Source organism: Rhinatrema bivittatum, chromosome 1 (genome assembly GCF_901001135.1).
Source record: "Rhinatrema bivittatum chromosome 1, aRhiBiv1.1, whole genome shotgun sequence".
In the NCBI taxonomy this organism is placed as follows: Eukaryota; Metazoa; Chordata; class Amphibia; order Gymnophiona; family Rhinatrematidae; genus Rhinatrema; species Rhinatrema bivittatum.
The window spans coordinates 757,273,610-757,300,870 of record NC_042615.1 but is presented as its reverse complement, the minus strand read 5'-3'; the positions used below and the strand labels follow the sequence as shown (position 1 = coordinate 757,300,870).

The window sequence follows — 27,261 nt, the reverse complement described above, 5'->3', positions numbered from 1 at the left end:
GACTGAAAAGGAAGGGACAGGTGTTTACTGTGCCACTGGAGTCTGCTCAAAACTATTTCCCAGTGCACTGTGCCAATAAGTATACAAAAGGACACGCTGGCAGGTTTTTTTTTAAAACTATTATTTTCTGTCCTAACATGGCTGCATTCATGCTAAAGAATCAGGAGACACAGGGTTAATCTCCATGGACTGCAAGGATGGTCTCCTGCCCTGTAGTTTTTTTTGCCTTCTTTCTGAGCCCAGCTGACCTGGTGAACCAATCAGGTTGGTCCTTTTAGTTTTCCTTGAGCTAGCCCATAGTTCCAGAGCCTTTCATGCCAGGAGCTCTTGTTTTCAGAGCTGTACTGATCATTGAACTGTGCGGGGCGTGAGAGACAGTCAGTTCCCTGCTGATCCCTGGAGGGAATTTGGCTAGTCAAGGATTCCTGGGGGGAGTTTCAGCAGTGTCAGTACTCAGCTCCTCAGAACAGAGAGGCTGGTGGTGAAGACAGCTGAGAACCTGTGCTGGAACAAAGCAAGCGTGATGTTGGACTGCTCGTCAGAAACTGTAAGTTCTGATGTTTCTTTTTTCTATCCTCCTGGCCAGTGAAGAATTATCAAATGACTAGATGAAACAGACATTTCAGAAGAAAAGGACTTTTGGTCTGTTTAATAAGATGGACAAAGTATGGATCACTGGAAAAAAATGTGTCGTTTGTAATTTGGAGAAATATATCCACCAGGGAGCCCCTATTTCTCCACACTGGGTGTTCACTAAAATCTGGGGTACTGTTGCTGGCTACAATGTTCCGTACCCTAAAGGACATCTAGAGGCATAAAAAAGAACTCTTAAGGAGCTGCATTTTTCTCCTCTCCAACTTTATTATTTCTCTCCTTTTCCCCCTTATGGTCAGAGAACCGTGTGTAGAGCAGAAGATTTATTAGGTTTCCCTGCGTAAAAGTTAATCTGGTTTGTTTATCCTTGTTATAGATAGGGACTTTTGACTTATTTTATTTTGCCTGGGAATTTCAAAGTTATAATAAAAAATGTCAGTTGAAAAATGACTTTCATGTATTACAGTGGAGAAAAATCGTGGAAAAAAATCATTTTTCCACTTTTTTTCTTTTTTTGTTCGCAAATTGAAATAAAAACGATACTGTTTGGACATGTCAGTCATCTCTAATGTGCCTGTTTATTGAAATTCATACTCATTGTCTGTGCAAATTTCTGGTGCACATGTGTAGTTTGTTGTTCTGTTTATTCCCATTTTCTCCTCTTGTGGCATAAGTAAAATTTATTTATTATTTATTTATTTATTTAACATTTTTTATATACCGAAATTCTAGCAACAATGTTGCTAATCATTTCGGTTTACATATAACATTGGAGTGACTAACATGTGAGTCTTACATGGAACAGGAAAATGAACTTGGAGAAAATTGAATAAATACTAATAACCAATAACATTAAAACAGCAACAGTAGTAATAGACATGTTATATACAGGCGATTAAAATGAATCAGTTATGAATAAGATATCTGCAAAATAGACAAGAGGATAGGAAATTAATTCTTAGTTGTTGAGCTAAGAGGTATTATATGGCATAGACCTTGGAGAAGGGATTTGTGGAAAGTACTCAATCATAGGCTTGAGAGAAAAGCCCAAGTTTTAAGTCTTTTTTTAAAAGTGAGGGGGCATTGTTCAAGCCTAAGATCCGAAGGTAGAGAGTTCCAGTGGATCGGACCTGCAGTGGAGAAGGCTCTTTTGTTTGATGAAATTTTGAGTGGAGGGATTTTCAGAGAGCCTTTTTGCGCAGTTCTCAGTGGACGGGATGAAGTATGTAGCTGAAATGGGATCCTGAGGTCTAGGTATGAGGCTTTGTAAATGGATTTATGAATGGATGAAAGGGTTTTGTAGGTGATTCTGTGTTTTATAGGGAGCCAATGTAGATTTTTTAATATTGGTGTTATGTGGTCCCTTTTTTTTGCTTTAGTTAAGATCCTGGCAATGGCATTCTGGAGCATTTGTAGCGGTTTCAGGGAGATATCAGGGAGTCCAAGTAAAAGGGAGTTGCAGTAATCAATTTTAGAAAATATGATTGCTTGCAGAACTGATCTGAAATCCTGGGGATGCAATAAAGGTCTGAGTCTTTTTAGAACCTGGAGTTTGAAGAAGCATTCTTTCACTGTGTTACTGATAAAACTTTTGAAATTCAGTAGGTTATCCATGGTGACTCCTAGGTTTCTGACCTGGGTAGAAAGTGGAGGTGGTGCCGAAGAAAGAGTGTTGGAGAGTTGGTAGTTGCCTTCTTGGGTGATTAGGAGGTATTCCGTTTTGTTGGTATTCAAAACTAGACAGAGATCAAAACAAAACTAGACAGAGATCAAAACTAGACAGAGATCAATTGTTTATAAAACTTTGAGCTACATGGTATTGTCTTGCTTACTTATTTATTTATTTATTTAATTTCTTTTCCTATACCGATGCTCAAGACTAGGTCTTATCGTACCGGTTTACAATGTAACTGAGGGGAAACCAATTAACATCAAGGTAGAAAGTAAAGTTACATTAAACAGGGAGCATAAAACCTGGGCAATGGAAGACAGTACAGAGTTTAAACTAAGAAACAATTAGAGAGAGATAAATATATAAATCAACAAAAACTGTAAGATACAAAAACATAGGTTTATCCTAGGCAGTTATTAGCCTGGTATGTCCAGAGGGAGAAGGAAAGGGTGAGGTTGGGTGGGGGGAAGGGATTGGGGAGGGGTGGGGGAGTGCATTGTCTGAAGAGTGCACTGCTGCCCAGAAAACTTCCTGTATGGTGTCCGGTACTATTTGGAGGATAGGGGGATGCTATTTTTACCTCCTCCTCCTTCTCTGAGAACTCGCAGTGTTAATCAACCCAACGTTTCTTCTGGAGTTAACCTCCCCTCCCTTGGTGCTGAGTAACTCTAACTACCTGGGGGGGGGTGCCAATACTCAGTCATGACTTGAACTTTAAAAAATTAGGTAACAAAGGGCTAAGACTGCTGCATGTCCTACTGAAAAGAACATCCCCCCCCCCCCCTTTTTCTTGGCCCAAACTGTTCACTGAGATTCACTGAACTAGACTTTTTTTTTAACTAAGGGCAACTATCCACTAAAAGAAACAACCGAAACCTAACCCTGGAATATAAACGCCGCCACCCCCACGGTGACCGTGAGACCGTGCCCGCTAGTCCTTGTATAGACCTAAGAACAAAGTATTTTTGTATTGTCCTCCCGCTAGCAGCCAGGACTACAGGCATACACACCCAGAGGCCGATGCAATAAGAGGCGCGTTCTAAACGGGCTATACCCAGCGTGGAAAGGCTCCAGCAGTGGGACAAAAGGAAAGCTGAAGTGTAATTGGTACCAGCCGTGCAGCCCGGCGGCGGTCACCAGCTGACGTAATGTCCCAGCCTCCAGTGCTTGCAGAATCAGAGCTAACGTTGTGCTGCTCGCGGGGAGGACGCGCACGCTGACCAGGGCTAGCGGGCGTGTGTCGATGTGCGCGCGGTTGACTATCGCCGGCTGGAGCAGCAGGAGCACGAGCGCGAACTCCGGAAAGAAAGAACTTTTTTTTTTTTTTTTACCGGGAGCGTTTCTGTCATGTGCAGTCAGGCACTGTAACAACGTCCCACAGCTCGTCTGCTACCAGGAACACGCTTGTATGGGGTGAAGGCTTTTTTTTCCCTACTGTTTTTCTGGCTTGTTAACGGTTGGAATTGAAACGCTTTGGGTTTCTATTGTTAAATTTTGTAGTTTAAAAAAATAACATTTTTAAAATTTATTTTGTACCACCAGTGCCTGTTAATGATATTCAGGACATTGCCGAAGCGATGAATAGGGGCATTGTGTTTGTGTGTGTGTGTGTGTGTGTGTGAGTGAGAAAGAGAGAGCGCGAAAGAACTGTGGAGGAAAAGCCGTGCAAGAGCTGGGAACATCTGCGGAATCTGAACGGAGGTGGGAAGAATGGGGAAGGTTATTGAGGGGCGCTGTAAAGAGCGAGGAGAGACACTAGTAAAGCTTGGAAGGAAGAGGCACCAGGGAAATGAATGGGAGCAGGCAGACTGCTGCAGCAAAAGGAAAGTCTGTGTCTTTCTGCTCCAGGGGTTTCCGAATTAAGACAGACCAGACCTTGAAGTTTTTTTGTAATAAAACTTTGGTCTGAAATCAAGACTGGAGCCATGAATCACAACATTCCTCTGACCCCTAGCTGATTTGTTTTCGTTAAGGTCCAAGTTAGCATGCTCTAAAGACCCGAACTTTCTTAAAAAGAGCTAAGAAAGCGTTGCCAGCTCTTTTTATCTCTAGGGGGGAGCGTGAATGCATCACAATGGGGGGGATTAAGACCTCATCCTTCTTTGTCTCCCTTTCATCAGAGCTTTCCAGCATTGGTATATGTTACGGGCCATACTTTTGGTATGAAAAAAAAAAAAGTGGCTTGGGAAGAAGAGATTTAGGCTATATAGGAAGTTGGATTGGATTACCTCGGGGTTTGCTCATATAACAGATCGTTCTTTTTAAACTGTGCTTGCTTTGTGGGCTTTCTTAAACGGGTGATGACTGGAGGAAAGAAAATGTTCCAAGTTACTGTGGGTTGAATGTCTGGGTTGGGCATGTCAAGCGCTGGAACCGGGACAATGACTCACTGCGAGTTCTTGTTTTATTCTTTATGGTAGCTTAGGGCACTGCGGAAATAGTGCCGGGAAGAGTGGAGCTTATTTTCCCATTCTTTTTCCATTCATCTTTGTGGATATTTTGGTGTTTTTCGTTTAATTATTAGGCCCTGTGAGAGACGCTTTCTGGTTATTCTGTACACTTAGAAATTATTTTATTTTGGTGTCAGTGAGAAGTAGGCTTTGGGGAATTTGTCTGAAATGTTATAAAGTATTGTAGTTGCTGTGTTAGTCCACGTTAAATATTTAAAAAAATAAAAGTGGTCAAAGTTGTAAGCAGTTTTTTTTTTTAACTAAGTACATCTGTGACTAGTCTTTAAGAACAAAGCTCTGAACTGTTAAAGTGAGCATAGACTTTAAAAGCTAGTTGCATATTTATTGGACTAACTGAAATCTGTATCACCTATAAATTATTTGCTCAACCAGATTCTACAGATTAAAGTGGACTAACTGGGCAATTGCAAGTAAACTGGATTGTGCCATCAGTTTGTTTTAAAGCTTGCAAGAAAACGTATTATCATGCAGTTGCTTCTTCAGTGGGTAGGATGGATGAGCTGTCAGTGACCTAGGGTGGATTCTACATATAGGTCATGCCATTCTGCTGAACTCTGTGGGTGCCACGTGAAACTCCAGTTAGGTATGCAGTTAACCTGACTGATTTTCCAGAAACATGGTCTTGTATCAGCTGCACTAATGATGTTAGCTTTAATGCACAGTGAATGAATACAATAAAAATTGTGTAACTTTGTATGCAAAGCAGCTCATTAATATTAAAATAGGTTTGATGCAGCACCCTGACATGTAGTTAATTAACTTTTGCATTGCTTGATGTGGGCAGCAATGTCCTTGCATCTCTCCATTTCTGGCCTGCCAAAGAAGACCCCTATCTACAGCTCTGCAGCAGTTGAAGAGAACAGGAGAGCCCTCCTTCCTCTAGCTGTGCTTGCTCAGCCTTGCCAAATGATGCTGTTTGACCTCCTATGGTCCTTTGCCCTCAGGAGCTGCCTTTGGCATTCTGTATGGGAGAGGATCTGCTCGAAGGGCCAACTTTTGGCAATGTGAGGACATTTTGATTCACTTTGGGCTTTGTGTTTCCAGAGGGGTAATATAAACGCATTAATGAGCAGTGGGAACAGCATTTATTTTCCGCAAAACGCAGAGTTTAATGCTTGTTAATATGACTGGCATTTAATGTTGTGTTTTGCAGGAGATAATGCCTGCATTGCTGATGGTACGTTGACCCCTTGGATTGTGTTGGGAGATTTGGCGTAGATCTGAAATTCAGGAAGAGTTGTGAATCAAGGCTGACCTCTTTTGTCAGTGAATGATGGTGTTTCAAGTCAGTTCTGAACCATATTGCCCTTTCTTGTTTATGAGCATAATCTTTAAGTCCTGAAATATTTTTCTGGGTCATCTGTTTTAATGGTTTTGGTTTTTCTTGGTCCAAAATATGCTCTCTTATAGGAGGAAAGCAGTCTTGGCAAATAGCATCTGTCTTCAATGTATTCATATGTAATGTGATATTGTAGTAAACATAGGGCATGATGGTAGATAAAGACAATAGGCTCATCCAGCCTGCCCATTCTTACATCTCGCTTAGCTTCACAATCCTTCCCTCTCTCCGAGATCCTCTGTGTGTCAGGTTTAATGATGCATTCTATGATAAATGTTTTCCTTGATTTGCAGTGTTGGAGATCATGATAGTTTTTTTTGGGTTTTTTTTTTTTTTTATAAAGAGGAGATCATCCAGCAAGATGTCACTGAATTTCAGGATTGGGATTATAAAGGGGAAATGTTCTTTTAGTTTATTCCAACCTAAATTGGCATAAAACTGAAGCCAGACCTGTAATTAATTGAGAAGCACTATTTTAACAGCACCATAACAAGAACAGACTACCTTGGGCTCTGATAAACATCAGATCTCAGAAACTAAGTAGGGTGGAGCCTGACTAACCAATTCATATTTGGAAAACCTCTAGCAGATACTGGCTACCTCAGGATGTGGTGAGAAGATGCACCATCTTTTTAAAGTACTAAAATAGCCCCACAGAATGTTGTTAAGGGACTGAAGATGCCTTTTTTTTTTTTTTATTTAAACTTTATTTGAAGATGCCTTTTTTTTGATCAGATTTCCATATAACCTATGGCAAGAATGGTGACATTTTATGATTTATCTGATCATTTTTCTTTCCTTTATTCCTACTAGACCAGTCCTTATGTATGGAATTTTCTTCTTCCACAGTTGGTGGAGACAAAGGACACATCACTTTCATGACCTTACTCAGGGCTATAAGGGAGATGTGGACCTAGGCCAGGGGTGGCCAATCTTTCATGCACAGTACCTAAAACCTCATCTTTTTATCTTTATCCTCCTACCAGTCTCTCTCAAATCACTCCACTCAATGTTTGTTTTTTTTTTTTCTTTCTCTCTTGTCCTCATCAGTGTCTCTCAATTTCCCACTCTGTCCCTATGAGTCTCTCTTGGAAATTCTAGCCTATTATTCTCAAAGCCCCACAAGAATGGCAGGGACCTGGTGGCTCCAACATAAACACCTCCCTCCCCACCCCTTATTCTCTCCTCTGCCCCACCCCTCTCTTTCTCCTTCTCTGACCTCACTTCTCCAGTGCCCTCTCTGGTTGTCTCTCATACACCCACTGCCATCATCCCTTCTGGCTCTCACACACCCAAACTCACCCCTTCTTCCCCAACATTCACCACTTTTCAAGTCACTCCCTGCAGAAGCATTCACTCTCTCTTGCACTGGCCTCCTGTATCTCTCTCAAACTCAGCCCTCTACCAATCACCCTCTGTGACTCTTTCAAACCCTTCACCGCATCTCACCTCTGGTTTCCATTCTCCCCTCCTGCCCCATCACTCCTTCTGGCTGTCTAACATATTCCTCCTCCCCACTTGTGTCCCACCCTGATACCATTTCTATTTGTTAAACCCCCCCCCCCCCCCCATCATCACTGATGTCCATTTTGTGCACACAACCTCCCCACTGGCTTTCTCACATCCCTCTGCTACCTTTCACTGTTCATTTGACCCCCTTCCCTGACTTTCATGCTACCTCCACTCTCTCCACATGGCTTTCATCCAACACTTTCCCATCTGTCTCTCCATTTCTCCCATCCATAGTCTGGTCCCCTCACATCTGTTGCAGAACAGTTGGTAGTATGGACCTTAGGGAGGAATATGTGCTAGACAGTACAATTTACATTGCTGACTTCAGGGAGCTAGAAAGGGGAGAAAACATTCACCTCTTCACAACTTTTGTGGAGGTAGACCCTTGGCCCAAGGTGGAGTTGGCGCTACCCATGGAGAAACCCCCATGGGTCCCCACCATCGGGAGGCAAGGCCGAGTGGGAAGCAGAGGCAGACTGGAGCTTTGCCAATACTAGCCCTCGTTCCCCACAGGTTGAGTGGGTATTGAAAGAGAAGATCCGTTTTAGAAATGTTGAGGGGTAATTTATTGTTGTGGAGCCATTTTTGGATGGTTGTAAGACAGTAGGTAAGGAAAGATTCTGTATGGGCCCATCTTTCTTTCAGTGGAAAAAAGAATTGGATATCATTGGCATAGATCTTGTAGTGGACTCCAAGGTCAGCAAGGGTACAGCATAATGGTGTAAGGAAGAGGTTAAATAGGGTGGCAGAGAGAGAGAGCAGACACTTGGGGAACCCCAGAGCTCAGAGACATCACAGAGAGAAGTAGAAGTCAATATGGACTTGTTAGGTCCTGTTATTGAGGTACAAGGACGGCCAGGACATCACCAGTCATACCAATTGAGCTCAATCTGGACAGTAAGATGGGATAATTTACAGTGTCAAATGCAGAGGAGATGTCAAGGAGACATGAGGAAAGCTGAACCCTGATCAAAACCTCATCTCACTGTGACAAAGTTGGAAAGCTGCAGTAATTCAGTGCTGTGATATTTCCTGAATGCGAATTGATATTGGTTAAAGATATTATTAGAGTCAATAAAGTTGCAGAGTTTGTGAAGAGCTGCTGTTTCTAAGCCTTTGGCCATGAAGGATAGAGAGGAAATTGGGCGGTAAATGGAGATGAGAGTTGGGTCAGCTGATGTGGGTTTTATTATGGGTCTGACTGAAGCTTATTTTAGTAGGTCGGGAATGACACCATGTTGTAGTGATGAGTTAATGAAGTTAGAAATAAAAGGAGCAATATTCATTTTAATCAGTTTGAGCAGTAAAGTGTTACAGGGGTTCAGGGGATTAAGTGATGGTTTCAAGTTATTGATAATCTCAGTAGTGTCAGATGCTGTGATGAGGTCTAAACACTTCCAGGTTGGACCGGCAGTGGTCAATTCATCGGTTTCTTCAATATGGGAATTATTAAAGGGAGTGTTCACAGTTGCTGCTTTATTATTAAAGTGATGTTCATCCCTGGGAGTGTGGGTGGTAGAGTGGCAGCAGCTGAGGTTAATGGTATTCTTTACGGAAGCATATAATTCTCTGGAGTTGTTTAGTGTAGAAGAGAGTTTCGTGTAGATATGTTTTCTTAGCAGAATGGCCTCTTAATATGATGCAAGTTTACAGTCAGAGTGATTTGTGTGGGTAGGGTCTTTCTGCCATTTTCTCTCATATTTCTTTAGCTCACATTTTTTGGCTTGGAGCGTGGTACTATACCATGGGGTTGAGTTGATTCTCTTGGTTGAGAATGGTTTCAAAAGGACAAGTTTTTTTATCAAGGGTGGATGTAGGAGAAGTGTTCCAGAATTCTTCGGGCGAGTTACAGGAGTTATTGTCTAGAATAGGTGTGAGGTTGATTGCAAGGGGCTCAGGATCTAAATGTCTTCACTTCATGGCAGTGGTATTATTTTTGTGAGAGGTTCGTTCAAGGGATTTGTCTCTGAGAATGAAAGAGACAAGGAAGTGGTCACCCCAAGGAATTTCAGTTCTGGCTTCATTTATGTGGAAGCCAGTGGGGTTAACAAACACCATGTCTAGGCAGTTCTCTTTCTTGTGAGAGAGAGGAAATGATATGCTTCCAGCCACAGGAGAGCAGGGTATCGAACAAGATATGAGTAGGGGATGCTATTGAGAAGGTCAGAGGGTGTATGTTAGTCGCCTAGAATTATAGTCGTAGAGGGGTTTAAATTGAGGTTAAGGATTGATTTGCATAGGGGGGATGCATTGTTGGTAAATAGACCTGGAGGGCAGTAGATCAGACAGATTAATATGGTGGGCTTTCAGACATAACAGTTCATATGGAGCAGGAATATCAACTCTCCCACTCTGTAGACCCCCTGTTCATTGTAACTTTATCTTCCTAGTTAATTGGTTACCCCTTGTTTCAATGTAAACCAGTACGATAAGACACTAGTCTTGAGCATCGGTATATCAAAAGAATTTTAAATAAATAAATATCTACCATGGAAGATTTCAGGTGGGATTTAAAGAATACAGCTAAACCTTCTCCTCTTTGCCCTAGTTTGGATTTATGAACGTATGAGAAGTTTGGTGGGCAGCAGCAATTAAGAATTGGCATGTCATAGTCTTTCAACCAAGTTTCAGTAACACAGATAGTCATAGGTTCCAGAGGCTAGAAGGGCATAAATGACAGCAGACTTTATGGACTTCTGCTCCAGGAACTTGCCCAAATCTTTTTTTTAAACCCAGCTACACTAACTGCATTAGCCACATTCTTTGACAATGAATTCTAGAGCTTAATTTTGCATTGAGTGAGAGAATTTTTCTTTAATTTTTTTTTGAATATTCTACTTACTAACTTCATGGCGTGTCTTCTAGTCTTTGTATTTTTTTTTTTTTTGAAACAGTAAATAACCAATATAAATTTACCCTTCCTATTTCACTCATGATTTTATATACCTCTATTCTATTCCTCTCTGAAGTTTCTTCTCTAAGATGAACAGTCCTAACTTCTTTAGACTTTCCTCATAGGGGAGCTGTTCCGTCCTCTTTAGCATTTTAGTTGCCCTTCTCTGTACATTTTCCAATGAAACTATATATTTTACATTGTACAATTTTCTCTGTACATTATGACAAATGTCATAATGTCTCTCTCACTCAATGGCGAGGGCACATCTGGAGCACTGTGTGCAGTTCTGGTTGCCACATCTCAAAAAAAAAAAAAAATTAAAAAAATTTTTTTTGAGATGTGGCAACCAGAACTGCACACAGTGCTCCAGATGTGCCCTCGCCATTGAGTGATAGAGACATTATGACATTTGTCATTTTATTCTCCATTCCTTTCCTAATAATTCCTAACATTGTTTGCTTTTTTGACCACCACTGAAGACTTCAAAGTATTGTCCACTATGACTCCCAGGTCCTTTGCCTGGGTGGTAACTCCTAATATGGAACCTAACATTGCGTAACTATAATGTGGGCTACTAAATTTCATCTGCTTCTAAATACCCGATCCTCTTGCAATTTTTTCACAATCTACTAGTGATTTAATAACTTGGAATAAGTTTGTCTGCAGATTTGATCACCTCACTTGTTCCTCTTTGCAGATCATATATAAATATATTAAAAGTGTCAGATCCAGTACAGATCCCTGGGGCTCTCCATTTAGTCATATTCTGTTTCCTATCTTTTAACCAGTTTGCAATCCCCAATGGGACATTGCCTCCTATCTTGCGACTTTTAAATTTTTCTCAGGAGTCTCTCTCATGGGGCACTTTGTCAAACATTTTCTGAAAATCCAAATACATTACATCCACCGGCTCACCATTATCCACATGTTTATTAACCCCTTCAAAAAATGTAGCAGATTGATGAGGCAAGACATCCCCTGTGTAAATCTATGCTGGCTGTTTTTCATTAAATCTTGTCTTTCTATATGTTCTGTAATTTTGTTCTTTGGAATAGTTTCCATGACTTTTCCCATAAGACTCACTGGTCTATAGTTTCCTGGATCTCCCCTGGAGCGCGTTTTTTTTTTTTTTTTTTTTTTTTTTAAGATTGGGGTTACATTGGCCACCCTCCAATCTTCAGGCATGATGGACGATCCCAATGATAGGTAACAAATTACCAGTAACAGATCTGCAATTTCATGTTCAGAAATGGAGTATATACTGTATTTTGTGGTCCATAAGACGCACCTAGATTTTAGAGGAGAAAATAAGAAAAAAAAATTCTGTCCCCATGACTGGCTCTGTACAGAGCTCCCCCCTGGAGCGAATGTAGCGTCTCTCTCCCTCTCACTCGCAATTTCCCCCCCCCCTCTCCTCCTACTCCCAACTCAGCCCAATCAGTATGGTGGCGCAGGTCAAATGCATGAAACCTCTAATATAAGTAAGGAAATGGTCTGTACTACCTTTGATGCCATGTATTGTCTTCTGCCGGCAAAGCTTCAGCTCCCTGCCGGTCTGCTGTTCCTGGGGTGCCGCGGGGTGCATCTTACTGCGAAGGTCAGCAGCACCCCGGGAACAGCAGACCGGCAGGGAGCTGTTTGAACTGGAGGGGCCGCTGTAGCACACGTGGTTCAAACAGCTGATGTTTGACCTGCGCCACACTAATTGGGCTGAGTTGGGAGAAGGAGGACGGGGATGGCGCGCGAGAGGTAGAGACGCTACATTCGCTCCATAAGATGCACAGACATTTCTTCCCCCCCCCCCCCCCCCCCCCCACACACACACACTTTTGGGGGGAAAAAAAGTGCGTCTTATGGAGCGAAAAATACGGTACCTTCTGATCTGGGTGATTTGCTGCTCTTTACTTTGTCAATCTGCCTTATTACATTTTCCAGTTTTACTGTGATTTGTATCAGTTCTTCTGAATCAGCACCATTAAATATAGTTTCTGGCACAAGTATCTCTCCAATATCCTCTTCAGTAAAATCTGCAACAAAGAATTCATTCAGTTTTTCTGCAATCGATCATCTGATGGCCCAACTGACTCCCTCACAGGCTTCCTGCTCCGGATATATTAAAAAAATATATATATTTATTTATTTATTTTTTAGTGTGTTTGCCTCTAAGGCCAGCTTCTTTTCCAATTTTCTTTTAGTCTGCCTTATCAATATTTTACATCTAACTTGCTAATCTTTTTCCTATTTTTCTCATGTTGATCCTTTTCCAATTTTTGAAAGATTCTTTTGGTTTAAATAGCCTCTTTCACCTCAACTTTTAACCATGCAGCAGTTATTTGGCCTTCCTTCCACTATTTTAAAATATGTGGAATACATCTGGACTGGGCTTCTAGGATGGTACTTTTAAATAATGATTGTTATGCAAAAATCATGGTCGCACAACTTGGTAAGTATCAAAAACTAAAAAAATTTTGTATTTATATGTAGGACCGCCACTTGGTTAATCACCAATCTAGGCTGAACAGGGATGGTCCAATTTTTCTTTTTGTGTTTTTTTTTCTTTTGTTTTTAGAAGCATTTAAAAATAATCACCAGCATCATAGTGTTTAATCTCTCTAATTTTAAATTGTCATTGTCCAAAAGAAGAATAGTGAGCAAATTAAAAAAAAAAAAAAAAAAGTCTAATAAAGTATTTAACTTGTATTTATATAGCTTAACATAAAGTGCCACCCTCCCCTCCCCCCCATCATCACCAAGTTGATCCACTCAATCTTTACAATATAATTTGTATCTTGATATAGCTCTGCCCCATTGGTTATCCTCTCTCTACCCTGTGTTAAAGCACTAGTGTAGATTTTATTCCATGGCCTGATGTGAATTAACTTTTACTTCACATTTATCATCCTTTCCTCTCCTTGTTCTTGACATCTCTTTACATTGATATCTGAGGTCTTTTTTTCCTCTCCCAATGAAAAGGAAAATTGATATAGATACAAGAAAAGCTGAAAAACTGTTTTTAATAATGGAAAATATTTGTCATTGTGCTTTTTACAATTTTCAAATGTTGGCCACAGAAAAGTATTCCTGAACCACAGATAGAAACCATGGGCTGTGCCTTGGATCTTCTACTTCCTGTTGACTGACCTTACGGGTTGGGGGGGGGGGGTGGAGATTGACAGGCAACAGCATCATAACCTAGGGGTGGTAAATCCTAAATCCTTTATGCAGCGCGCATTCTGCTGCATGTTAGGGGCTTAGATTATAATATGTTTAGCGCACACATTTTAACATGCATAAGCTCATAGTCTGTCTGCAGTCATTGGTGCCGATTGTAATAAGCCATGCTGAGCCTTCCACAGGTTTTTGGCACTAACCATATCCAGGTATATAATATGGGTTTTAGCACCGAAAAAATCTGTGCTAAAAAAACTGATTAGCACAGGTGTATGTAAATCCCATGTACTGGAAAGTATTGGCTATTTACCAGCAATGCAGAGAGGTATGTTAAAGGGCAGACAGCTTAAAGCACATTTTCTTAAAGCTGGAAATTTTAACTCCTGGAATTAAAACATAACCCACATTTCTGGTGGCTATGTTATACTATTGCTGTATCTAGCTGCTTCTACTATACTGGGCATAGCAATAGAATAATTTTGGCTACAAGGAACCCTGCAGTGTGGTTCATATAGAAAAACTGAGTATCCACTATGCTCTCAGTAACTGCCACAGTGGATTGATGAGGACTCTTGTAGTATTCTTCTGAGATAGCAGCTGGGTGCAGGAGCTGAACACCAAGCGAGTGAGGAAACCCAAAACATACAAAACAATATTACAAAGAACAGTTTCTCAGGCCTCTCCTGGAGGCACACCTACCCAGCTGGGTTTTCAGGATATCCGTAATGAATAGATTTGAGAGATTTGCATACCCTGGGTCTCTAAAGGATATAAAATCTTTCTTGCGCATATTCATTGCGGAAATCCTGAAAACTTGTCTGGCTAGTTGTGCATCCAGGAAAGGGGTAAGAAACAATGACATAGAATATTTGTCTATTCTCTCAAGCCACACACATTGGTGTTCTCTTCCACAACTAACTTTCATAGATTTCTGAGAGTGTAAAAGATTTTTAAATGTCAGGATTGCTTCGTTTAATGCAAAAGGTCCTCTCTCTTTCCACTATACATTACTAAACAGGATTAATATTCCAAATGTTCGGTTTCGGAAAGCCAGTGGACATGGGTTTTGTGGTGAACAGACTGAGCACCACAGCTGAATGTTAATGTATTTGGGTTGTTCCTAGAATTAATTGGCAGTGTAAAGATGAGTTTCAGCAGTACAATCTGTGGATGTTCCTTTTAGCAAAATGAAAATAACCAGTCAAAACCCTAGGGTGCTACCTTGATATTATGGCGAAGACTGAGCGTAATAAAGATCCTAAGACTAATGTCATCGGAAGCCTTCTCTTCCCAGTAGGTACACCCATAGTGGTAAGGTTAAAGGTATCGGACAAAGAGCAGCCTAACTCCAGCTGGATTATATAAAAGACCTTTCAGGCAGAGCAGGCACATATTAGAAGACCGATAGAGCAGGTCATTATAGGATTCTCCTCTGCTTACATTCTATGGGGAAGAAGCTAGAAAAGGTGTCCAAACATAAGCTTTTTACACCTGACTAGATAGCCATGTACTGAAGGGATGTGCATTTATTTTGATAGGAATGGGTAAAATGCAACAAATGAGTCCATTTTTGTTTCATTTGTGGACTCTTTAAAACAAATAGAGGATGCCTGTAATATACTGAAGGTATTTCTGAAGCTGCTGCTTTAATGAGACTTGGTGTGTAGATGAAAGCCATTTGAGAGAGAAGGGTGACAATTGCACATTTCTCTGAAAAGGGAAACCTGCCTGCAATAAGCAAATATATGGTGTTGCCTTGTGAAGCCATTTATGTGTTTCAACTTGATTACTGCTTCGCAGTCACACTCTCAGTTCCCATTACCTTATTAATCTTTGATTTCAGCTGCTTAGCAATGCATACATTACTATCATAAGTACATATACACTGGCACTTTATGCTGAAAAACAGAACTCTTTTTATTGTAGCTCTTGATAAAATGGTGTCATCTATCCTAAAAGCAGAGAATTTTATTTTAGGAGATTTTAAAGGTAGAATTAGCTGAAATAGAGTATTTTATTTATTTGAAGGCTTTTCTTTGCCGACATTCGTAAGGCACATCATACCGGCTTACATTGAACTGAAAGGAGGAAAGTACAATAAACAAAATCATATCGTAAACTATGTACATAGTATGAGGCAATATATAACAGGTCTTGAAAGCAAAACAAAGCTAGAAAGGAAGAAAAAGAACTTTGTACATTCTATACATCATTGTCATTGTACATTCTGTACATCATTGTCATTATCCGTGGAGATTGTATAATGATGGAGTTCAAAAGAGCAAAAAATTCTGGGAAGAGGAGGGGAGGGGCAGGTAAGAGGAAAGTTATTGTGGGGATCCAAATAGGCAGTAGGTCTACATTGTATTTGTGTCAGGGTAGGCCTGTTTGAAGAGCCATGTTTTGACTCCTTTTCTAAATTTGGTGAGAGAAGGCTGTATACGGAGGGGGGCGGGGAGAGAGTTCCAGAGGGAGGTACCAGCTATGGAGAAAGCCCTTTCTCTAGTGAGAGTCAGGTGCGCTGACTTGAGGGAAGGTGTATGTAGGGTACCTGCATGGGCACTCCTTATGGGGCGGTTAGTGGTGCGGAAGCAGGGCATTTCTTCAAGCCAGGTGTGACTGAATTTGTGTAAAGAACAGTGAAGTATGGTGAGGGTTTTGTATTGTGAGCGGAAGGAGATGGGGAGCCAGTGCAGGTCTTTTAAAATAGGGGTGATGTGTTCCGTTTTGCGAGTATTAGTTAAGACTCTGGCCATGGAGTTTTGAAGGATCTGGAGTGGCCTGATGGTGGAGGCAGGGAGGCCGAGTAGGAGGGAGTTACAATAGTCCAGTTTTGCAAGCATGGTGGTCTGAACTACAGTACGGAAATCTTGTGTGGAGTAAGGGTTTGAGTTTCCTAAGGACATTTAATTTGTAGAAACCTCCCTTTTTAGGAGGAATTTGATGTAGGGTTTAAAATTTAATTGGTGATCTATGAGGATTCCCAGGTCTTTTACTGCATGTAGTTGTTGTTGTTGTGTGGTGGGGGGTACAGTCTGGATGGCTAGAGATGATGAGAAGTTCCGTTTTAGATGCATTTAGAGCTAAGTGGAGGTTGGAAAGCATGGATGTTATAGAGGTGAGGCAGGATTCCCAGAAGTGCATGGTTTCATCAATTGATTTTTGGACCAGTATAAGAATCTGCACATGACGAGAGATCATTGGAAAGCAGGGTATGGATAAAGCTAATTCTAATGACATTTTTCTACTCGGCATAAGGGTAGGACAGGGGTTCCCAACCTTTCAGGGAACATGGACCCCCTTTCAGCTTCAAAAAGTTTCAAGGACCCCACAATTCTCAGGTTTTTTTTTTTTTTTGCATACCATAAAACAAACAAAAAAAAAGAAATAATGAGATGCACTCCAGAGCTATTCATAATGTATAAACTATTGTTCAAAAGTGAATACACAGTGAGGGCAATTTCCAAAGCTATGTAAAAACTTTCTTCATAATTGAAGGTTGGGGCCATTTTATCTTCCAGTCCAATTGTAATGGAGGAAAAGGAAATAAGTTTAAAAAAAATTTCCAGGTTGACCACTTGACATGACCCTGACAGAAAATCAACACGGATACCTGGAGACCTGCAGTTTAATTTTAAATGGAAACTGCCCATGGAGTTTTCTTTTGAAAACTTGGGCTGACTGAAGAAAGCGAGTACTTTTTTTTTTTTTTTTTTTTTTTTTTTTTTTTAATATTCACACTTTATTAAGTTTTCAAAGTATACATAAATTATACTTTACAGGAAAATGAAAATACAGATAAGCATATAGAAATTAAACATTCATTTTCATATTTTCCCAATCTCAACATATATGCTATCTCAGGAAACAAAAATTGAGAGCATGGCCAGAAACTTTAAAGGGAGATACTAACAATATCTAACAAATAGAAACTGGCTTAACGTTGTTTAGTGGTGTATAACTTTAATGATTGCCTAAGTTTCTTGCCGTGGAACTAAAGCCACGCTTCTTGCATTTAAGAAAGATTTAAGTTGTTCTGCTGTAAATGCAAAATTTTCACCTTATCCTTGTAGGTGTCTCATTAAAGGTAATCTCAATAAAAACGTGTACCCTAAGGCCACTACTTGTGGTCTTTAATAAATTCCTGCCTTCTTAACTGGGTAGGTCTAGAAAAGTCAGGGAAAATCTTGACCAATTGACCATAGAAATTTTCTGCAGCATTTTGAAAGTATGCCTTCATAACGTTACTGATATCCTTTTCCATGACAAATGATACTAATAAAGTACCCCTGCCCATTATCTCAATGGCAGAACTTTCTATAAATTGTGTAAGATTATCTAAGAGACCTAATTGGTTTTCAGTGATTCTCCTTTCAATCTTAGTAAGAAAATAGGCTTTGTTGACTATTGGTAGATTAGATTCTCCAAATTTTAAATTCTCAAGGAAAAACTTTTTTAATGTGCTTTGTACATCCTCCCCTAAAGCACGCGGAAAGTTCAGAAATCTTAAGTTCAAATGTCTACTACAATTCTCCAATGATTCCAGTCTCTTTGACTGATATCCCAGATCTTTAATCATTTTAACATTCACTGTTTGAACTTGTATAGATGTTTTCTCAATGTCTGTTAGCCTTTTTCCAACATCTTTAATATGACCTTCCGTTTTAAGAGTCAGGGAATGCATTTCAGCTTCCACTTTCTTGTATCTGGTGTCTGCTTCTTTCACAAATTGACCAATGCTGGCCATTAGTTCCCACAGAACATCCAGAGTCACCGTTGCAGGTTTAGGGGGGATGATAAACTCACCCCTTTCCTGTTCCCTCGACGACCCTGAAGAATCCACTGTCAAAACTTCCAGCAGCCTCTGTCCTTCCTCACTCGGGTCAACAGGAGGCAGGGAAGGCTCCAAGTCTTCCAAGCCCGGCGTCACTGCTGTTCCTAGCAGGCTTGAGGAGAGTCTCGAGGGCAGCACTGCCTCCCGGTCTCGGCGTCCCCCATCCGGGGAATGAGTGATGTCATCGGGAGGCACCGCTTGCTGGAGTTCTATCCGCGACACGGGCGCCGGTGGAGGTCGACAATCCGGGGGACTGAGAGTGACTTCCCCAAGCAGTGCTGGAGCTCCCTCTCCAGCTACCGAAGCGGGGATTTCGTTGCCCGTTTTCGCCACTAAGGCAGTTGTTGTGTAGCTTGTAATCCACATCTGAGCAGCAGGTAGGGACGGCTCGGGGGGGGGGGGGGAAACTCGAACCTTGCCCTTCCTTTTCGCCGGCATCCTGTTTCGAAGTAGAACTAAATTCGAGAGCAGCTAACCCCACAACTGCTCACGCCGCCATCTTGGCCCCACTTTCACGTCTCTTAACCAGGCCAATCATGGTTCATGGCTCCCTCTCTATCCTCATTTCTTCTCCCCTTTTGTTTTTTCTCTCAGACTGTCAACCCCAGTCCCCTTTCTTTTCTTTCTTTGAGCCATTCTATTTATTTTTCTGGTGTAACACACCCCCGGGTCAGGCCAGTAAGAGAGCATGTGGCTGGGGAAAATTGTTCACTACTCTGGTAACCCAGCTTTCCTCTTTCCTCACTGTGCAGCCGAGGTTACAAAATTTCAGACAGCCGCAGTCGGGCCCTTTTTTTTTTTTTTTCCATGCTCACACGCAGACTGGTGTAATATGCACAATTTTAGAGCGTCCATCCAAACTGGGCGCCCACTTTCCTAACTGGCAAGCGACCATCCACCTCTCCCGGGTGCGCGATGCAGTAGGCAAATGAGCCGCTGTGTTAAAAAGGAGGCGGTAGAGGAAATTGTGTGTCCCTAGCACCTCCCTGGCATAAGGTGCCCAGTAGAAGTGGCTGTGCGCAGATTAGGAAAAATGACACTCAAGAAAAATGGATACTTGTAAAACTAACTTGACTGCTGGCAAGACATTCTTTTTTTAACCTTACTCCTTTTTTCGGCTCGCTATGATATTAAATCTTGAGGAGCTCCTAAAGTTAACAGAAAAGCAGAAAATACTTCCTCCGACTTAACGCCTGCACCGTGGCAGGCGTTAATTTTTTAGAGTAAAAATGTGTGTCGGGCACACATTTTTTACGTAAGTGGGTAATAGCTAATAGCCTCATCAACATGAATTTACATGTAATGAACACTATTAGCGACGTGCTAATCCCCTTATTGCATAAGGGATTATGGATGTACGTACAAGTGCTCGTTAACCTGTGCGCTAGACTTAGTGCAGCAGTGGGGTTTATGATTTTCAACGGCTGCAATTAGTCCCTCTTTTTCCCACCTCTGCTAAACAAGCGGCAGTGCGGTTTCAGAATTCTAATTAATGTAAATGGCCCCTCTGTCCCACCTCCTCCTGTCTGTAGCAATGTGGGGTGAATTTTTCAGGGCCATAATAGGCCACAATCTCACTCTCCTGGCCTTTGGCAACAGCTCAACTAATCACAGGTATCAGCAGCCTACATATTTTGTCCCCAGCTAATTTTTCTTGCATTCCTTCTGGAGGACCTCCTGAGATGGTCTCGTGGACACCCCTGCGGGTCCATGGAACCCAAGTTGGGATCCTCTGGTGTAGAAAATAATCTTGTGATTACAATTTGCAGGCAAAGAAAGAAGTTCAAAACAACCAGGTTATGCAATGGCCAAGAGAAGTTATTCAAGCTCTGTTTTGAGAGTGGGTAATAGTTCCAAGATCCTATTTAAAGTAGTTCAGACTTTGTTGGGTAGTTCATTTTCAGGGGGCAATGTTTGATACCTGGCTGGTCACTTATTTTTTTTTTTTTATATATAAGATCAATGGACTGCAGCACAATCTATTTATTTATTTTTAAAATGTTTGATTTGTGGTCAGCAAGCCTGGTGGATAGAGCTGTAAGCCAGGGTTCAAATCCCACTGACACTTCCTGTGACTTTAGACAGGTACAAACTTACGGACTCATTCACTAAGCCGCGTTAGGCCATTTATTTTGTGATAAATACTGTTTTTCATGTGGTAAATAGTCTAACGTGGGAATAAAACGAAGTATTTGAAATATTTTGTGCTGTTTCAGCCCCAACACCATGTGTATTTTGAAGTGATTTAACATGCAAATGCATGGTAAACAATGCAAATGAAATAGTATGGCTTGTTTAAAAATTGTAAAACGCGTTATTTGTTCAGTAATTAGCTAAGAAAAATACCATGGGAATCATAAAATGGAAGGGCCAATTACGTGGCTTTGTGCATTCCATGGTATTTTTCTCCCAGGGAAAAATGCCATAGCTTATTGAATGAGCCCCTTAGATTGTAAATCCTCTACTTTGAAGTGCCTAACCAGTCACAAAAGGCAGAATATTTATTTATTTAAAAGATTTATAATCCACCTTATTCTTTGTTCAAGGCAGAGTACATGGAGAACATAAATAAAAAATATTTATAAATAAATAAAATGCTTTAGAGCAGCCAAACATTGCCATGATTTTCTACAAAGCGTCATCATTGATTAGTTCAGTCAAAGGCTTTGTTCATATAGTAAGGCCCTACAATGTATAGAGCCTGTATCTATATCCCTATTAAGTTCTATTGTTTTAAAAGATCAGGTAGGCAGTGTAAAGGTAAGAGGAGCACACCACTTATCTTTCCGCTTCCGCCCCCCTCCCATGTGGGCTGCTATAGGTGTTACTTCCAACCTCTATAAAGAGACCCCTAGTGATGGTGTGGATTCTTAGTTCGGTTTTGGAGGAAGCAGGGGTCTTTCTTCTAGTTCTGGTTTTTTTTCCCCCATTCTGATCTTCTTTTGTGGAATAAGAACCACCCCTAGACCCCATACATTGGTGTCTAGATCATGGGGAGGAGTTAAGGAGCTGTAGGCGAAGAAAACAACCTGGAGGCCTGAATTAGAGAAACCATCAAAAAGAAACCTACAACCAACCACAACTTAAACATGCTCTACCTAGTTTATAAAGGGGAGCTTGACCAATCCCAGCACTCTTAGGTTTTGCATTTTAAGACTGTCCTTACTCCCTATAGTTAAAAGCAGAACTATTGGTAAGAGAACAAAGCAAAATATACACTTAGCATCATTGTCCTGCTGAAGGCTAAATCTTCTTCCCAATCCCAGGTCTATGGAAATCTGGAACAGGTTTTCCTCCAGGATGTGCCTATACTTTGCACCATCTATTTTTCCTTTGATATTTACAAGTTCTATAGCCCCACTGCTGCAAAGCATCCCACAACATAATACTGCTGATATCAAGATTTGCTGTAGGGATGGTGCTCAAAAGATGATGGGCTATATTTGTTTTTTATGTCATGCATTGAGACCCAAAAGTTCTACTAGGGTCTATCAGACCACAAAACCACTTCCCACTTGTTTATAGTGTTCCCTAAGTATTTGTTTGCATGCAGTACCTCATGTGGCTTCCTTCTTGTCACCCTCACATATAGGCCATGTTTGCAGAATAATTGTGAAATTGTTGGACAGTCCTTTTTCCCAGTTTTAGCCAGAGGCCTCTGCAGTTTTCTTTTGAAAGTAGGCCTCAGATTGACCATCACCTGCTGCACATTTCTTAACTCCTTGCTACTGACTTTGTAGGGACAATCTGACCGTGGCAGTGTCTTGGTGGTGCCATTCTGTTTCCACTTTATGATGATGGATCTGATGGTGCCCCAAGGGTGGTTCGGACACATTGAAGTTTTCCTTGCTGCCTTCCTCAAATATGTACCTTATTTGAATAGCTTTATTGTGGAGTTCTTTTGGTAGCTCCTTTTGTTCAGCATGCTTTGACCTTTGCTTCAAATTTACTTCATACAACAGAAATATCTAGAGTCTTCATCCAGGAAAATTCAAATTGGCTCAACTACTGTGATTGGACACAAATGGACTTTATGTAACTTATAAGCCTTGTTATGGCAATTTTTTGAAATGGAGCTAATTAGGGTTTTCTATGACATAGGATGTGAAAACTTATGCAAGCAATACTTTTTTTTTTTTAATTATTTGTAATTTGGGAATATTTTACAATAAAAGGGTAAAATGTTGTATAGATCAGTGAAATCAACTTTTAATTTAATACATTTTGATTTATATTTTTTAGACAGCAGAATGTGAAAAATGTGCTTCGCTTTGAACATTTTTTTACAAGGCACTGTATTTTCCCTAGAAGGTAAATACAGATGCTGAGGTTGAGCAAAGGATATGCTATATCCATCTTGCTTTTGGCAAGCTGTCTGGCCAGACATTCAGCAATCATGGTAATAGAATATACTAGACTATTAGTGAGTAATTTTCAACAGTGTGCATAATTCAGCCCATACATGCATAAATAGATGTACCTAGTTATGCCTGTGTGTTTATAAATTATGGAGCAGGAGCAACACAGTTTGCAAAATACCAGTAATCACGGTCCCAGGAGTAGGCATGTATGTTTCAGTACATGTACATTTTTTTTAATGCATAGTTTATATACCTATTTTATGTGTTATACAATTGTAAAGTGTGTAATAACCCTCAGTTTATGCGTGGAGGCATTTATGTTATAACTAATAAAGTATGTGCATATCTTGCTGCTTAAAATACTTGTGTGCATGCTTACAAACACCAGTTAACCCATACCCTCCACCACTTGCTCCAGATTCCCTTGCAAATCTGCAGACAAAAGTAAGATTTTATTTCTGTGACTTAATTAGCAGGTGTAAAGCATGCAGGCATATTTGACATTTGCGTGTACTCCATTTATAAAATACATATGTGTGTGGACTTTGAAACCCAACCCTGGAATGCCCTTGAAACACCTTTGTACGTGCATACTTTTCCGCATGACAACCACAGCAATGAGCTGAGGCAGGCAGGAGTTACCTGGGCTCTGAGTTCCACCCCCACAAATCTTACTTTATTTACCTTAGAATAACCTGGCGTATGGGTGAAATTAGCGCTTCCATCTGACAGGGGCAATTTCTGTGATCACGTGATGAAACTAAGCTAAACTTCGGTAGTGAGAACCTAATATGGCGGACGCACATGCAGACCGTGCACTGAGTGGAGAAGACAATGGCGCCTTAATCCAAAAGGAGGTTCTTTCCCTTTTTTTATTTTATTTATATTCTGCTTTTTTGGCACTTCTAGGCTACTACTTTGATAAAACTCCACAATAAACTAGGTGTCCTGAACGCTGCAATGGAGGTAGTGGGAAAGTGAGTTGGATCCATAGTTAAGCTGGTATCCAGCATGGAAGATGACCTTCAGGCCTTACAGCAGAAAGTACAAGCACTAGGAAAACAAACCTTTTTAATGGGCCCATCGCCTGGGAGTATGGGCACAGAGTAAAACCAAGCCCCAAGTTGTGATCATGTGACTGCTTAATTATGCACATAAAGTAACTATATTCTAGGCCATCTGCAAAGCCGGCTTGAGGTTAGAAGATCGGAAAATTTTATTTTCAGGGTTTTTGTCCAAAGTTTCTTTGCAGCACAGGGAATTTTCATCTGTTTTATTCCAGCTTTTCCAACCTGAAAATGTGATTATTAACCTGCAAGGCTCAAACGGGCCGATACAGAAAACTTCGCGTGAGAGCGGGCAAGCACCCGCTCTCCCGGCGTGTGCCCAGGCCACTCTCCTGGGCGTGCGATCCAGTAAATAAATTTATGTAAATGAGGGCCAGCAGTAAAAGGAGGCGTTAAGGACACTAGCGTGTCCCTAGTGCCTCCTTTTTGACAGAAGCGACGGCTGTCAGAAGGTTTGACAGCAGACGCTCAATTTTACCGGTGTCTGTTCTCGAACCCACTGACAGCCACAGGTTCAGGAAACAGACGCCGGCATAATTGAGTGTCCATCTTCCAACCCGCAGGCAGATTTTTAAATTTATTTTTGGGGTCTCTGACTTAATATCGCTATGATATTAAGTAGGAGGGTATACAGAAAAGCAGTTTTTTCCTGATATTTCAGGTGCCAGTTTCTAGAAGGCTGCTTAGAGGTAGTCCGCAAAAAACAGTCATTTTCACTCTTTTCTCAGTACTCACAGTGAGAGGAGGAGTGGTGGACTATTGATTCAAAAGGGCACACTTGAATAAATACTCCAAGTCCAAGGTTGGTGTTCAAATAATAAGTTTACTTTAACTTAAAAAGAAATAGCCATGCTAGGATTCCAAAAATCATAAACAGGATGAGAAAAATACTTGTCTTTTGTCCATAGTGCCTCTTTTGATGAACCCTCCTGTTCTTAATTGTGTCCTGATCCAAAATGCCTTCCCAATAAGGGTAGGTAAGTTTGTCCATTTCCAACATATGCCAGGAGTGGTGGAAACTTTCTCCAACCTCAAAAATAGATTGAATCTTCAGAGTACTTCTCAGAATCCTCTAAAACTTCCATCTATTTTCCATCTTCTGTTAAATGGGTGCAAGGTGTAAAAACAGAGATCCAGCCTTTCCTTTCAGGGGGTCCTCACACTCAGGAGCTGATCCAAGATATCAAAAATCCTGTCAAACTTCTCAAAACTCTCCAAAAAGACTCCTCAAATGACTAGGCCTTGAGGACCTACTCAAAATCTCATTCTCAAAATACTTCTCTTCACTGTGAGATCCCAGGATTGATCTCCTAACCTTGATTTGAGAGAGTGTGATATACATGGAGTGAGTGACTTCCTCTGTAATCTTTCTTGATGACTTTTTGGATGGCTGCTAATGGGGCTGGGCAGTTGTCATATGATTCTTTTATGGTGAGTGGACTGAACTTGCTTTGACTACTGTATAATGAGCCACTTTAATTTATATTATCTGGAATGTGGCTGGGTTAAAAACACCCATCAAGAGTCACAAAATTTTGAGCAACCTCGATAAGCTAAAAATGCATGCAGCCTCATGAGACTCACCTGAAACTAAACATAAACTGAGACTGAGGTGGGTTTCCCAGGTTTTCTTCTCCTCTGGTAGTGGTAAAAGTTGTGGGGTTGCTATCCTGATACATAAGAATACACCCTTTCAAGCAGAGAATACTATCGCAGGTAAGATAGTAAAGGCAGATATGTGATAGTAGTTGGCAAATTTATAATGGATCTGTGGTACTTGCTTTGTGCCCAATAATTATTCTTACCAATTTAATGTTAATTGTGTCACACAGCATCTCATTTTTTAAGGAACTCCATATATTTAGAATGGAAATTTTTAATTGTGTGGTGAATTCAACTTTAAATGTCTCTGGGAACCCAGAGAGGAAAAAATAGATGTCTGGTGGCTTTTAAATCCCATTGATAAGGACTTCACACATCTTTCTAGGGTGCATGATTGAATATGCTGATATCTGAAGAGCTGTTTCATATTACACATGAAGCTAAAATAGAAACTTTAATTGTATCTGGTTGTGCCCTAGAGTCTGGCTTTATTTTGGAAGGGGATAGACCTTGGAAAATGCCTCTGTGGTTATATGGTGATGTGAAATTTCAAAAGCTTGTGCAGGACAAATGGGAACAATATGCAGGTAGTAATGCACAACATGTTAATCAGCTTCCCAAATGAGAAAAGGCAGTGCTTAGAGGGGATATTCTTAGCTATGTGGTTGGAAAAAGAAAGCAGAGTATCTTTTCACACAGCCTATATTTTTATTTTATTTTAATTGTATTTATCTGATTTTAGTTTCACTTTTATAATTTTTATTGTATATTAGTTGAGGTTTTTTTTTACATTCTCTGATGTAACTATTTGTGTTTGGTTTTTTTTAACTGTATTTATGTAGTATATTGTAAACCGATGTGATGTTCCTGACTAATGTCTGTATATAAAATAAATAAATGAGCCAAATGAGTCCTCACAACATACACTATCCCTGAATCATTCAGATTCTGTGAGAAGAATTTCTCGACACCCAGAATGCACTAAATACCTTACTGCATAATAGAGCGCAAAGGTCCTTAATGTCTTTGCAGCACAATTTTTACCTGGATAGTAATGAACCTAGTAAACTTTTTTTTTTTCTTGGTTGGTTAAGGCTCAAAGTGGATCTAAATTAATTCCACAGATTCATCATCTTAGAGGAGATGTTTTTTGAGGAGTTAAATTTATTTGTGAAGTCTTTAAGAGACTTCTATAAAGATGTGCGTGCAAAGGACACTGAAGATATTGAGGTCAGGAATTCTTTTCTGGATAAACTTTTGCTTCGCTTATCACAATCTCAGCTGGACAAGTTATTCACTCCCTTTTCCACACAGGAAGTGCTCTGTCATTTAACTCTCTTCCCTCCTTAAAAGTATCCAGATCTGATGGACTGACTTCAATGTTTATTAAAGTTCTTGCAGCTGGTGTACCTGAGCCTTTTTGTAATTTTGTATACAGCAATGGTGGAGCAGAATCACACATCAATTCTGTATGGTTCAATACATTTATGACTCCATTCAAAATTTTAAACCCATTAATTTGATTAGAAACAGGTGAACAAGTTTTCCCTGTTCTACTCTACAATTTGGCATTTCCTGTGTTTCATAATAGGCACATAGCTACCAACACAAAGTTCTTCCATTTCCTAGCATGTAGCCAGATGGACTCCGGACCAATGGGTATTGTGCTCTCCTGATAGCAGATAGGAGACTGAGTCAGATTTCAAAGTTGACGTCACCCTACATATACCCATGCAGCAAGC

The 27,261-nt window shown here is 40.6% G+C and overlaps 1 protein-coding gene across 4 annotated transcripts in view; it reads left to right on the top strand.

Moving 5' to 3' along the window:
- Positions 1-317: 317 nt before the first annotated feature.
- RAI14 (retinoic acid induced 14) overlaps positions 318-27,261 on the top strand; it is a 409,994-nt gene continuing 383,050 nt past the window's right edge. For 2 of the 4 annotated variants that reach the window (XM_029579067.1, XM_029579038.1), the window contains exon 1: positions 3,419-3,679. The gene's annotated coding sequence lies outside the window, so the exon portion shown is untranslated. Of the gene's footprint in view, positions 548-3,418; positions 3,680-27,261 lie in introns of those variants that run through there. The other 2 variants (XM_029579046.1, XM_029579057.1) reach the window with 2 other exon arrangements.